This window comes from Eptesicus fuscus, chromosome 10 (genome assembly GCF_027574615.1).
Source record: "Eptesicus fuscus isolate TK198812 chromosome 10, DD_ASM_mEF_20220401, whole genome shotgun sequence".
In the NCBI taxonomy this organism is placed as follows: domain Eukaryota; kingdom Metazoa; phylum Chordata; class Mammalia; order Chiroptera; family Vespertilionidae; genus Eptesicus; species Eptesicus fuscus.
In genome coordinates, this window is record NC_072482.1 from 6136636 (window position 1) to 6149859 (window position 13224).

At 40.2% G+C, this 13224-nt stretch overlaps 1 long non-coding RNA gene and 1 pseudogene across 1 annotated transcript in view; both read left to right on the forward strand.

Moving 5' to 3' along the window:
* Window positions 1–13224, forward strand: part of LOC129150435 (uncharacterized) — a 47225-nt gene that overhangs the window by 4044 nt on the left and 29957 nt on the right. The gene's annotated exons all lie outside the window — the stretch shown is intronic.
* LOC103295579 (suppressor of cytokine signaling 5-like) lies at window positions 5024–6516 on the forward strand (annotated as a pseudogene).

The following is a 13224-nucleotide window of genomic DNA, read 5'->3' on the forward strand; positions in this document are numbered from 1 at the left end:
CCTCCTTCCCTTCTACTTCTCTAAAGATCAATGGAAAAAATGTCCTTGGGTGAGGATTAACAACAACAAAAAGAAAACAAGCTAATATGTTAAACATTCATTAGTAGGAAGACACCAAAGAGTTCCTATGCTCTCAGTGTTCTGGGTTTCTCTGTCTTTTTGGATGCTCTGGCCACAGCATGAATGAAAGGTTTACTCAAGGCAGGCACAACAGTATCCCAGCAAGACTCTGTCTCCCGAATAGTTATCATCAGGCAACCAGAGAGGTAGATTCCCTTATATGTCGTTATGCTGTTCCAATCCTGATCAATGCCAGAGGTGTTATTGAAACAGGTTTTCACTGCTGAAATGAGTTGCTTGTTAATTTGTGTGATGGCTGTTATAAAAGAGCTATGCTTGGCAAAGCTTGTGGTGTTCAGTTACTCGGAACCATTTTGTCAAAGCCACCTTCTGATTAGAATGGTCGCTAACCTCTCCTGGCAAAGGAACTGCTGATTAGAGCTCAAGCTGCACCTGGGTGTAACTTCCAGTAACTGGCAGCTACAAATGTCCTGCCTTTGCCAAACGTTTTAATATGCCCAAGTATTTTGTTTTGAAAAAGTAGATTTTTTTAAAAAAAAATGCCAATTTAAAAGCAGCAGCAGTCTGGGAGTCTGACACTGGGGGGATGGCTAAGAAAGTTTCACGGCATGTCTATGTGAGTTGCCAAAACAGGGATGTGTTGGAGCCCATCTAAGGTGTGGAAGTAGCAGAAGGCCTTTCTTAAACATCTTCAGCAGAATATGCTTCTCTTGCCTTGATTCCAAGGATAAATGCCAATGTAATTTCAGGTAAACTACAAACATCATGAGATGTGCTGCCCTAGGAGGCTGCCAGGCCAGGAGAGATGCTCTGCTAACATGTTCAAAGGACCATGCAGACTTGGACAATAAAAGTATCGGACTGGCCCTAGCCGGTTTGGCTCAGTGGCTAGAGCGTCGGCCTTCGGACTGAAGGGTCCCAGGTTCAATTCCGGTCAAGGGCATGTATGGGCATGTATGGGCAGCTGATCGATGTTTCTCTCTCATCAATGTTTCTAACTTCTATCCCTCTCCTTTCCTCTCTGTAAAAAAATCAATAAAATATATATATATATATATATTTAAAAAGATATACATTGAGCCGAAACCGGTTTGGCTCAGTGGATAGTGTGTCAGCCTGCGGACTGAAGGGTCCCGGGTTCGATTCCGGTCAAGGGCATGTGCCTTGGTTGCGTGCACATCCCCAGTGGGGGTTGTGCGGGAGGCAGCTGATCGATGTTCCTCTATCATCGATGTTTCTAGCTCTCTATCCCTCTCTCTTCCTCTCTGTAAAAAATCAATAAAATATATTAAAAAAAAAAAAAGATATACATTGAAATGGGAAGCATTTTTTTTCCAGATACTTTGCACCATGTTCACCCTCATGACAAACATTTATTGAGTACGCACTGCAGGCCAAGCATTAGACTAAGGGCTTTGAAAAGCAGAGAAGAAAAAAACAAACATGGGCTATGACCTGTAGGACTTAATAGCCAGCTCTTACATAATAATTACTGTTTGCTAGACATTGTTGTCTCTCCACCCATAACAACCCTATGAGATAGGTACTATTATCATCTGTTTGACAGATTAGGAAACTGAGGCACAAACAAAGTCACACAAACTAGTAAGAGGCCGGGTTTTGCATGTGGGCAGCCGGGCTCTTACCCACACACCATATCACCATTCTCTTTCCCACACACAACACATCACCATACTCTTACCCACACACCATGTCACCATACTCTTACCCACACACCATGTCACCATTCTCTTACCATATCACCATTCTCTTTCCCACACACAACATATCACCATACTCTTACCCACATACCATATCATCTGTTATATTAGCGGGGGGATGGATGCATAAGTAAATAATTGCATTGCACAATGGCAGATGCACAAAGTACCACAGGAGCTCAAATAAAGAGGCCCACTAAGCTCAGGATTTGAGGAGGGGTGAGGAGAGAGGGGTTGCCTGAATGAGATGACAGCTGGGCAGCATTTGAGCATGTGTGTGGGGACCCAGGAGCAGCTCAGTATCACTGGGGTATAAAAATCAAGGGGGTGGGGGTAGAGATAGTTTGCTTCACTAAGGCTTATTGGATTCCTTCTATGTGCAGGCACGGTGCTTAGTGCTGGGGTATTGCAGGGCATCTAAGGAACTTGAACTCGAGCTATGAAACATTTTGCTTCTTTGGTGGGTGAGTTACTCACCAAAGTAGCTTTTTGAAACTACTCCCATGCAAAATACTCAACAAACTAGAAGGGAACTTCCTCAGCCTCATGAAGGGTGTCTGTGAAAAACCCACAGCTCACATCGTGCCCAATGGTGAAAGGCTGACTGTCTCCTCTCCTAAGAGCAGGACCACGACAAGGATGTCTGCGCTCACACTTCTTTTCAGTATTGTACTGAAGGTCCTAGCCAGGGTCATTAGCCAAGAAAATTATATACAATGCATACAAATTGGAAAGAAGATAGACATTTTAAAAGTGTGACCTCACAGTTTTGAATGCCATCCAATGGAATTTAAATATAATAGCAATTCTATACCATCATCCACTTATATATGTAAAACAAGTAATATCACTTTTTAAGTATAAGAAATTTTATATTACTCCCCTTTCTCCTTGAACTTGTATTTCTATTCCATTTTCCTCCCACAGAAGTTTATCCTCAGGTAATAAAATTTTATGCTTGCAAGTCTATCATACTTCTACATTGAAATTTAATTTGTAAGAACATTTCCTGAGATCATTATCCTTTAAAAACCTTTTTAAACCTAACATTGCAAGTATTATTATTGCATGATTAATCAAAATAACATATAGTATCACTTTTTGATAAAGGGAAATCTATTGCAGATAAATCTCAGTGCAAGTTCTGCATCCTTCTATTCCTTTTTTTTTTTTTTTTTTTTTTTGGCAATGGCTAAGAAAACTTGTTCACATAAAATAAATGGGAATAGGAAGGGTTTTGCTGTAGCAATATCATTCCATTTTTTTTGGAACTCCTCCAAACTAATGTGCCAAAAATCCCATAGTGATCATCATCATAACTTATTTTAAGCTGACAACTCCAGGAGGTCCTTATTCAATTTTGTTGAAAGCAAATGATCGGAAACCATCTGACTTCCAAAAAGATGTGTTACCCAGTCATTAAAGTTGTTTACTTTCTCGGTCCAGATACCCGTGTTTCAATATGTCCTTTGTTTGGACCCCGAAGAGGTTTCTATACTCCCTGGCAGAGCATCTGAGAATGATTTTTTGGGGAGGGAGAGAGGCCTTGGTTTTTGTCTGTTTGTCTTGTGTGCCCACTACTCCTTGGAATGATAGTGACTTTTGTTCACGACTTTATCTTCAGGGCCTAGAAAAGTGTCAGATACATAGTAGGTGCTCAGTGAACATCTGTAGGATATTATGAAAGGATGTCAGGATGTGTTCCTAAGGGGCAGGTAGAGGATTTGGGTTTGTCAGTTCAGAGGCACCAAAAGGCCGCCTTTCCCCAAGTCAAAGCAGCACTGAGTAGAGGAAAGGCCAAATCTTTGGCATCCAACCTGGGTTTGAATTCTGACATTGACATTAAACGGCTGTGACTTTGAGCAAACTCTGGGGCTTACACTCAGCCTGGGTAAAAAGGATAATTTGAGGATAGGAAGAAGCATTGGAGGAAATAGGATAGTGCAGTACAGTAGCTGCACCTGGCACACACGCAGAACTGTGAATTGTCCTTCATTCCAACCCTGCTTCTTTTCTTTTGGGGGCACCACCCTTCCCTCTTACTAGGCCCGAAATTGGACTTGCCCTGAAAACCCACTGCTGCAAGATGTAGGCAAGATGGTAGCACGGGCCTTAGCTGGAATCTAGGATAGAGGGACTTCCTGTACCAGTTTCCTCATCTAGAAAACAGGAGGAGTAACAGCTCTCCCTCACAGGGCTGTTGTGCAGAAAATGTGTTAACTTTCATGAAATGTGTAGAAGAGAGGCTGGCACACGGGAAAGGGTTAATAAATGAGTGTTACTATTTTGGCCTGCCTGTAGGCCACTGATAAAATACACGTGCAATCTGAAAAGGGGGCACCCAAGGTAAACATGGAGTGGGAAAGTGGATCTTCTCAGTTGCTCTGTCTCCCACACACCATTTATAATCTGTACTAGCGTTCCCATTGCAGGAAAAATCCTGCAATTGGGTTTCCTGCTGCACTCTACCCTGCCCTGCCTGCTCTCCTCCCTTGTCCCCCGCCCCTCCTTCTCCGCTAGCCCCCCCCCATCTTCTTCCTTCTCCTCTGGCCCCGCCTCCGCTCCTCCCTTCTCCCCCGGCCCCGCCTGCGCTCCTCCCTTCTCCTCCCCCCCAGCTTGCTTGCTTCTCCGCAGCTTTGCTCCCTTCTGCAGCTCTTGGCTTCTTTCTACGCTGTCTTGATATGCAAATTAGCCACCATCTTTGTTGGGGTAATTTGCATACTCATCCTGATTGGTTGGTAGGCGTGGCTTGGCTGGTGGGCGTGGCTTGGGAATAGCAAAGGTGCAGTCAATTTGCATATTTGCCTATTATTAGGTAGGATTGAGATGTCACCGAGAGTGGGGCTTACACTCAGCCTGGGTAAAAAGGATAATTTGAGGATAGGAAGAAACATTGGAGGAAATGACAAGGAAATAGGATAGTGCAGTACAGTAGCTGCACCTGGCATACACGCAGAACTGTGAATTGTCCTTCATTCCAACCCTGCTTCTTTTCTTGTGGGGGCACCACCCTTCCCTCTTACTAGGCCCGAAATTGGACTTGCCCTGAAAACCCACTGCTGCACGCCTGTCAACCGGAGGAATAAAAACCGGTGGGCAAGTTTCAGTGGGTGTAGCAGGTTAAGGACACCCTGGGTACCTGGGGTCAGAGGAACCACACATTTCCTTCAAGTCTCTGTCCCTCCAAGCCCTGCCTGCTGTTGGTCCCAACCTTATAATCAATGGATAAAGCAGGGAAAATATGGACTAACTTCAGATACAGGGGTCAGAATGTCTTCAGCCATGGTGAAAATGTGGACATTAATTCCAACAGATGTTTGTCCAAGATACCATCAGTATAGGAGACTCAGCTCCTCAGTAACAAAGCAGTCCCGTTACAGAAAATGTTGCTTTCCTACTGGGATTAAACCCTTCAGAGAATTCTTCAAGGAGAAACCAAAATTATGCCACTGAAATTCCTTAGATTGGTGAAATAAGCATTGAAACGGATAATGATTCGTGTGTCAACCTGGAGCAAGACTTACAAGAAGAGATTGCTACCCTTGACATGCTCCATGGGGTGGGAAGAAAAACATTCCTGTTCTACAAAGACTCGCAGTTCTCTGGATGCTGATAAAGAGTTTGGTAGAAAAAAGTGACGTCCAAGGAGAGAGGCCACGTGGCATGAGCTCCCACGGGTGTGGACGATGTTCCCAGCACACCTGTAGGAGGTCTCTCTCTGAGACAGAGGGGGCAGGATAGTGTGGGCTTGTGTTTCCACACGAGAATTTACACGCCATCAAAGCCCCTTTCTTCTAATACAAGAAAAACACACCTTTCTGAATGAACGCTTGAGAAATGTCTTTTTCCTGCGGGCTCAGATTTAGCCCCCAAATGGCATTTGATTAAACAGCACTCAGCTCCTGTGAGCCCACATTCAACATTTCTTGATACATTTGATCCATCCTTGGCTTCTACAGAAGATGAAGATAAGCTGAGAGAGAGAAGGCGACGTATAGAATAAGGGGTCTCAGTGCAGAAACACATACATTTGAAGCCACTGCACAGGGTCATCTGTTACATAAACTGGAACCCAGGTTGGCTCCTGGAGTGACTGTAATACATGGGGACAGTTCTGAAATTCCACAAGCTAAGTGTGACTCAGAAGAGGACACCACCCCGCTGTGTGGGCAGTCACGTAGGCAGCAACACCTCCAGGTATCTGCAGAGGCCATGCCTGCGCCAGCACACAGGACGCTTGCAAAGTCGCAGACAGACTAATCACATACACTTCTTGTGCCCGCTTTGCTTCAGATCACAGGCCATTTCTGTAGCTGGATAGTGATGGGCCGGTACAGAGTAAAGCCCTTCTTGGAGAGAAACTTGAGGTACACATTTGCCCGGGGCCGCTCAAAAGTCCTCTTCTCTGAGCTCCCGCACTACAGCAGATCCCCGCCAGCCCGAATTGGACAGTGGAATCACAACTTTAGTTTTGATGTTCATCGCCCTGTGCATTTCACTCCTCCACTGTAACTTTTGGAACATTATAAAGATCCCAGCTCTTGCATGCTTTTGAACCATTACTTGCTGTGTCACTAAATAGGACTTTCTCTTTTAGCCCACAGTATGCCTGCGGTATAGTAATCTTGCTGAGGCACTACGGGTGATGGACAAAGGACTTCCTTTGCCATCAATGTTATAGGTCTTTTAAAAAGAGTATCGTTATAAACAATAAGTTAGTGTTCACAGGTTAGAATGAGAACCAGTCAAGGCAAGGTAAACTCCCCTATCCCCAAAGGGCATTTCGTAGATCTGCTCTTCTGTGCATCAGCCAGCACAGCACGCCTGTGGCGAGCGCACACACCCATGTTAGGTTTTCAGTGCAGTGTGCAGGCTTAGTGTTGGTATTGCCAGATGCGATGTGCTGTTAAATAAATGTGGTGCTTGTGGGGACACAGACAGAGACGACATTTTGCTGACTTAGCTGTTTGGTTTTAATGGCTGTAGGAATTGAGTGAGGCAACTCTGGGGCGTTTGCTCTGAAGAATTCTATTTCCTCCTCAAGAACAAATGATCCAATGATGTTGAATGAGTATTTCAACACTGTGACTTGTGTTTGAAATTATTATGTTTTTAGAAATTTTCTATCAACTTCCAAAAGTAGCAATGTTTGTAGTTACTATAAATCAAGCTTTAAGCTTTGGAAGTCCAAGAAATAAAGGCTGCCTTCCTTTTAGAAAAAAATATTCAATTTCCTGGCCACTTAGTGCAGTGCACTTAAGAATTGAAATAGTTTATACTCAGCATTCTCGTCTCTTCTGCTAAAGGTACTGTTAAGTAAACCAGGTTTTCTAAATAGTACTAGTTCTTAAAAATTCAGATTTATATAATTGGTAATAGAATCTTATTTAAAGGCCTTACGTATGATTTTTTTTTAATGAGTACTTTAACTTAAAACAAACATTGGGAATAGCTGCTGCAATCTAGCCTGTGTGTGATTTTAACATCGACAGGTGCGGTCTCATTGTTGATTCATTAAAGTTGGATCTTTTTCTCTGTCCGTGATGAATTTGGGAACCATGAAGAAACTGAGACTAGAAGATGTCCAGACCAGTCAGATAATAGTAACTACTTGGGCTGCTGATGTTGACATTATTGTTAGACTGTAACTAGTAATTTGGATGGCAGTATTTACCTCTTTGTTAGTAAATGCATAACTGGATTGCTTAAGCACAATTAAAGAATTTCAGTGCAATTAATATTTAGTAGAAAATCTGAAACCTAAATTTCAGGTTTAATAGGTACTGTACAGCCCTGGCCGGGTGGCCAGTTGGTTGGAGTGCTGTCCCATTCCGATTCCTCATCAGGGCATGTGAGAGAGGCAACTGATAGATGTTTCTCTTACATTGATATTTCTCTCTCTCTTTTTCCCTTCCTTTATCTCTAAAAAAATAAATGAAAACATATCCTCGGTGAGGATTAAAAAAATTTAAAAAAGGTAGTACAACCACTGTGTCTGTAAATAACTTTACTTAGCACCTTTTGGTCAATTAAAATAGTATGCAATACTATTTGAGTGAGCTGTTTTGGAAGTAATAACAAGTTCTAGTGTTTGCTTATTAGTATTGAATGAATTCCCAATTCTGTCCTAACATTTTGTGCTAAAGTAGTTGAGTTCATTCGTGTGTCTGTGTTAAAGTGCTCTGAACCACTGGTGAGTGTTCCTTAGTTTCTGCTGCTACAGAATGTTATTGCACATCCCTAGGGTCATTGCCAAGGCTACAACAAAGAAAAGCGATATTTGCATGCAACAATAGCCCTTTGACTGCTAATGTATGTTTCAGCTTGCTATATCTTGTTATGGCTGCTTGTTAGTGCTAATAAATATATTTGGTATTCTTGTAAAAACCAAAAACAAACCCCGATGTAGGGAGCGGTTATAGGGTTAAGCCTCGGACTGACCTGCTGGCAAAGCCACAAACAAGTCCCAGCTTAGAGGGCACAGCCCTCTTAGCATAATTAAGCTTGATCTTGTGACTGCTCCCTAGATCTTTCCTGGGTAGCTAATGGGCTGTGGGAGGTGCAGCAAATGCTGCCAAAACGAGTGAAACTTATAAGAACATTGTAAATTACCTTGTTTACCTCTGACTATAAAATAAAGGCTCAGCTTGCAGTCTGGATCTGTTCTGTGGCCTCAGCCAGGCACAGAAGATCCACCTAGACCCAGCTTATTCTCTTTGTCTGTCTTTTCTTCATCCTTCGCCAGCCCCCCTCAGGCTCACTGAACCCTTGGCTGTGCTGGCAGGGCACACCCCAAACCTTTCCAGATGCTCCCAGCAGAGCGCAAGGTAGAGCTCTGCCTCCTACTTCTCTCTTAAAAGTCCAGCAAGGTCTTGAAACAACACAGGGGATCAGTGTACTCAGCGTTACAGTCCCTGGGTTATATGCTTTCTCCCCCTCCAGCCTAGGATTTCCTTCAGAGCCAGGAGTCATTCTGTAAAACCCCACACAAACATAAGGCTCAGCACAGGGCAAGCACTTATTCCTTAAGTGAAAACATCTGGAGGTAAACTGCTGCTATCACAGCGTGGTCAAAGACAGTGCGCCCTGAGACCGGAAGTACAGCTGTGAACCGTGGCTTCCTAAGAAACTGGAGCAGGTGAGGGAATCCTTGGCAGTTCCTTCAGTTTATTAAACCTGAAGAAAGGATGCTAGAAACAAACGTGTAGGCCTGGGAGCTCACTACAGGGCTCGGCTGGCAGTGGGCAGCTGACAGGGCTCCCAGGTTGTTTATTTTAATCTTGAAAACAAGAAATGCATGTTAAGATGGGTTATTTTCTCTTAGATTGAATCAAAGCATCCCCTAATTTGCTGAAGTTTAAAAAAGTTCGATAACTTTGGGAGGAGAGAATCCCTCCATTATGACAAAGATCTTGCTTACTAGCAAAGTAAGGGAAGCACCCAGAATGTTAACAGGATTTATCGCTAGGGAGTGAAAATACAGGAGATTCTTTCCCCCCTGATTTTTTTTTTTGTGTGGTATTTTATAGATTTTTATTAAGGAATAAGTATTCTTATAATGAAAAGCTTTATTTTTAAAAAAAATCCATATTATGACCTCAAAATGTCTCCATTTGCTGATCTATAAAATAATAGAAAATTAATTGAAGGTTGAGGCTCCTTTGACTATGTTAAGTCCAATTTTCAGAGTACTTAGTATAGTATTTAGAAATACTTTGTTTCAGTTTTGGGGAGGGATTAGCCCTGGATTAAATGCTGCTCTGTCCTCACCTAACAAAGCATAAAAGTTATACCTAAAGTGATCAAACTCTTTCCTGGTAATTTAGCCACATCCCAGAACAAAGCTCAAGAATATTTATAGAAGCCCAGCTGGCATGGCTCAGTGGTTAAGCATCGACCTATGAACCAAGAGGTCACAGTTTGATTCCCGATCAGGGCACATGTCTAAATTGTGGGCTCGATCCCAAGTGGGGGGCATGCAGAAGGCTTCATTGATGTTTCTATCTCTCTCTCTCTCCATCTCCCTTCCTCTCTGAAATCAATAAAAAATATGTATTTTTTAAAAGAATATTTATAGGAATACACTTGTATCCCATTCTCAAATGTACAATATCTAGCATGATTGGTCAAGTGTCCAATAAAAGTTATCAAGTTTGCAAAGAAGTAGAAAAATATGACTCTTAATGAAAAGAAAAACCAGCCAATTGAAACTGACCTAGAATGTACATTAATGATATAATTAGTAGAAAAGAACACTAAAACAACTTTAACTGCATTCCATATGTTTAAGAAACTACAGAAAATGTTGAACATGTTAACTAGGGACATGAAAAAAATAAAAAAGATCAAAATTGAACTCCTAGAAGAGAAAACAATAATGTCTGAGATGAAAAAAATTTACTGTGTGGGTTAACAGCAGATTTAGACATTGTAGAAGAAAAAAATCAATGGACCTGAAGATATAGCTATAGGAGCTATTCTAAATGAAAATCCCCCAAAAAGACTAAAGAAAGTAAAAAGAAAGGGGAAAAGAAAAATGGAGTGTATCAGTTTGCTAAGGGACAGGTTCAAGTGGATAGCTATACATGTCAGTGGAGTTCCTGGAAGAGAAGGGAGAGGGAAAGAATGAATATATGAAGAAGAATGGACAAAAATCTTACAAATTTGATGAACACTATAAACCATAAAACCTCAATGAACCCAAGCAAAAGAAGCATGGAAACTACACCAAAGTACATCACAATCAATTTACATAAAACCAGTAAAAAAAAAAAAAGCAATCCTTAATAAGACTAAGAAAAAAAAGTTCTATAATTCTTTAAGAAAGAAAAAGAGAGCAAATCTTGAAAGCAGCCAGAGGTAAAAGACACATTACATACAGAGGACAAGAAAAAGAGGACAGCAGCTTTCCTCATTAGAAACCATAAAAGCCAGAAGAGTGGGACAACCTCTTTAAAACACTCAAACTGTCAACCTAGATTTTACTTAATTAAAATATTTTTCAAAAACAAAAATATTTTTCAAAAGTGAAAATAAGACTTGTTCTGACATAAAAAATCTGAAAGACTTGCACTACAAGAAATGCTCAAGCAGAAAGCAAATGATACCCGATGGAAATAGGGGTTGACACATAGGAATGAAGCGCAATAAAAATGCAATGTGAGTATATAATAGATTTTTTCTTACTTAAATATTCTTAAAAGATAGTTGGCTGTTTAAAATAAAAATAATAGCAATGAATTTTTTTGGGGGGGGGCTCTAATACATGTAGAAGTAAAATGACAAATAAAATGACAAAAATAGCACAAAGTCTAGGAGGGAAGACTTGGAAGTGTATAGTTGTAATGTTTTTATACCATATATGAAGTCATATAATATAACTTGAAGGTAGACTGTGGTAAGTTAAATATGTATATTATACCTGAAGCAACCACTAAAACAATCCCACAAAGAGTTATAGCCAACAATCCAACAAAAATGATAAAATTGAATCACTAAAATTCAATTAATACAGAAGGCAGCAGAAAAACAAACAAACAAAAAAGCTCCAGATGATACAAATAAAAAACAAATAACAAGGTGATATATTAAAACCTAACCATATCAATAATCACATTAAATGCAAATGGCCTAAATACCCCAATTAAAAGTGAGAGATTTTCAGACAAAAAAAAAGCAAGAAAAAAAGAAAAAAAAAGAAAAAAAACAAGAAAAAAGAAAAAAAAAGCAAGAACCAATTACATGCCACCTACAAGAAAACCATTTTAAATAGAAATACAAATATGTTAAAAATAAAAGAATATAAAAAGATTTACTATGGTAACACATTTTTTTAAAAAGTGGAAATAGCAATGAAAAGTTCAGGGCAAAAATATCATCAGTCACAAAGAATATCATTTCCTTAGGAATTGAATGGGTCCATTCAAGAAGACGTAACAAAGCTAATGTTAAACACCTAAGAGCAGAGCATCAAAATACATAAGCAAAAGTGAATGCAGAGAAACAGACAAACCTTTAATTATACTTGGAGTTTTTAATACCTCTCTTTCAATAACTGATGGGACAAGTGGCTAAGAAATCAGTAATGATTTAGAAGATTTCAACAACACTATCAACCAGCTTGACTTTATTGACATTTGTAAAACCATTTTCAAAACAACAGCAGAAGACACACATTCTTTTCAAGTGCAGATGGATCATTTGCCAAGATGGACCTTTTCTGGATCATAACAAAAGTCTCAAAAAATGGAAAGGAATAAGTATATTCTCTCACTATAAAGGAATTAAGTTAGAAATAAATAAGAGAAAGATATCTAGACAATCCACAAAATATTTGGAAACTAAATAACACATTTCTAAATCTAGGGTCGAAGACAAAACTAGGAGTGAAATCAGAAAGCAAAGAAGCAAGGTCTCAAATCAATTATGTTAGCTCCCACTTTAAAAATCTCACAAAAGAAGGGCAAATAGCTCTAGCCTGTTTGGCTCAGTGGCTAGAGTTTCGGCCTGTGGACTGAAGTGTCCTGGGTTTGATTCCGGTCAAGGGCACTTGCCTGGGTTGCAGGTTCGACCTCCAATGGGGGGCGTGTAGGAGGTAGCCAATCAATGATTCTCTCTCATTGATATTTTCTCTCTCTCTCTCCTCCCCCTTCCTCTCTGAAATCAATTTTAAAAAAAAAAAGGCAAATGAAACCTAAAATAAGCAAAGAAAAGAAATAAAGATAATGATCAGAGAAGAAATCAATGGAAAAGAAAAACAGAGAAAAATCAATAAAACTAAAAGATAACATGGATATTAAACAAGCATATGAAGGAATTTTCAACATTATTGATAACTAGAGAAATGCAAATTAAAACTACAATGAGATATAACCCTACACCTATTAGAAAGTCTCAAATTAAAGAGACTGGACATAAGTGTTGATGAGGCTAGAGAGCAACTGAATTATCATACACTGCTGGTGAAAATATAAAATCATACAAACATTTTGGAAAATTCTTAAAATGTTAATCATATACTCACCATATTGACTCAGCCATTCTGTTCCTAAGAGAAATGAAAGTATATGTTCATACAAAGACTTTCACATTACTCTTTATGGCACCTTTGTTTGTAATAGCCCCAAACTGGAAACTACCAAAGTGTCCATAAGCAGATGAATGGATAAACAGATTGTACCTTCTACACAATGGAATACTACCTAGCAACAGAAAGGGATGAATTCTTGATACACGCAGCAACATGTATGAATCTTAAATAATTATGCTGAATGAAAGAAGCCACCCCTCCCCAAAAGAGCACATATGGTATCATTCCATTTATGTAAAACTCTAGAAAATGAGAGCCAATTAATAGTGACAGAAAGCAGATCAGTGGCTGTCTGGGAATGGAAATGTGGTTGGGAGGGTCAGGAGGATGGGA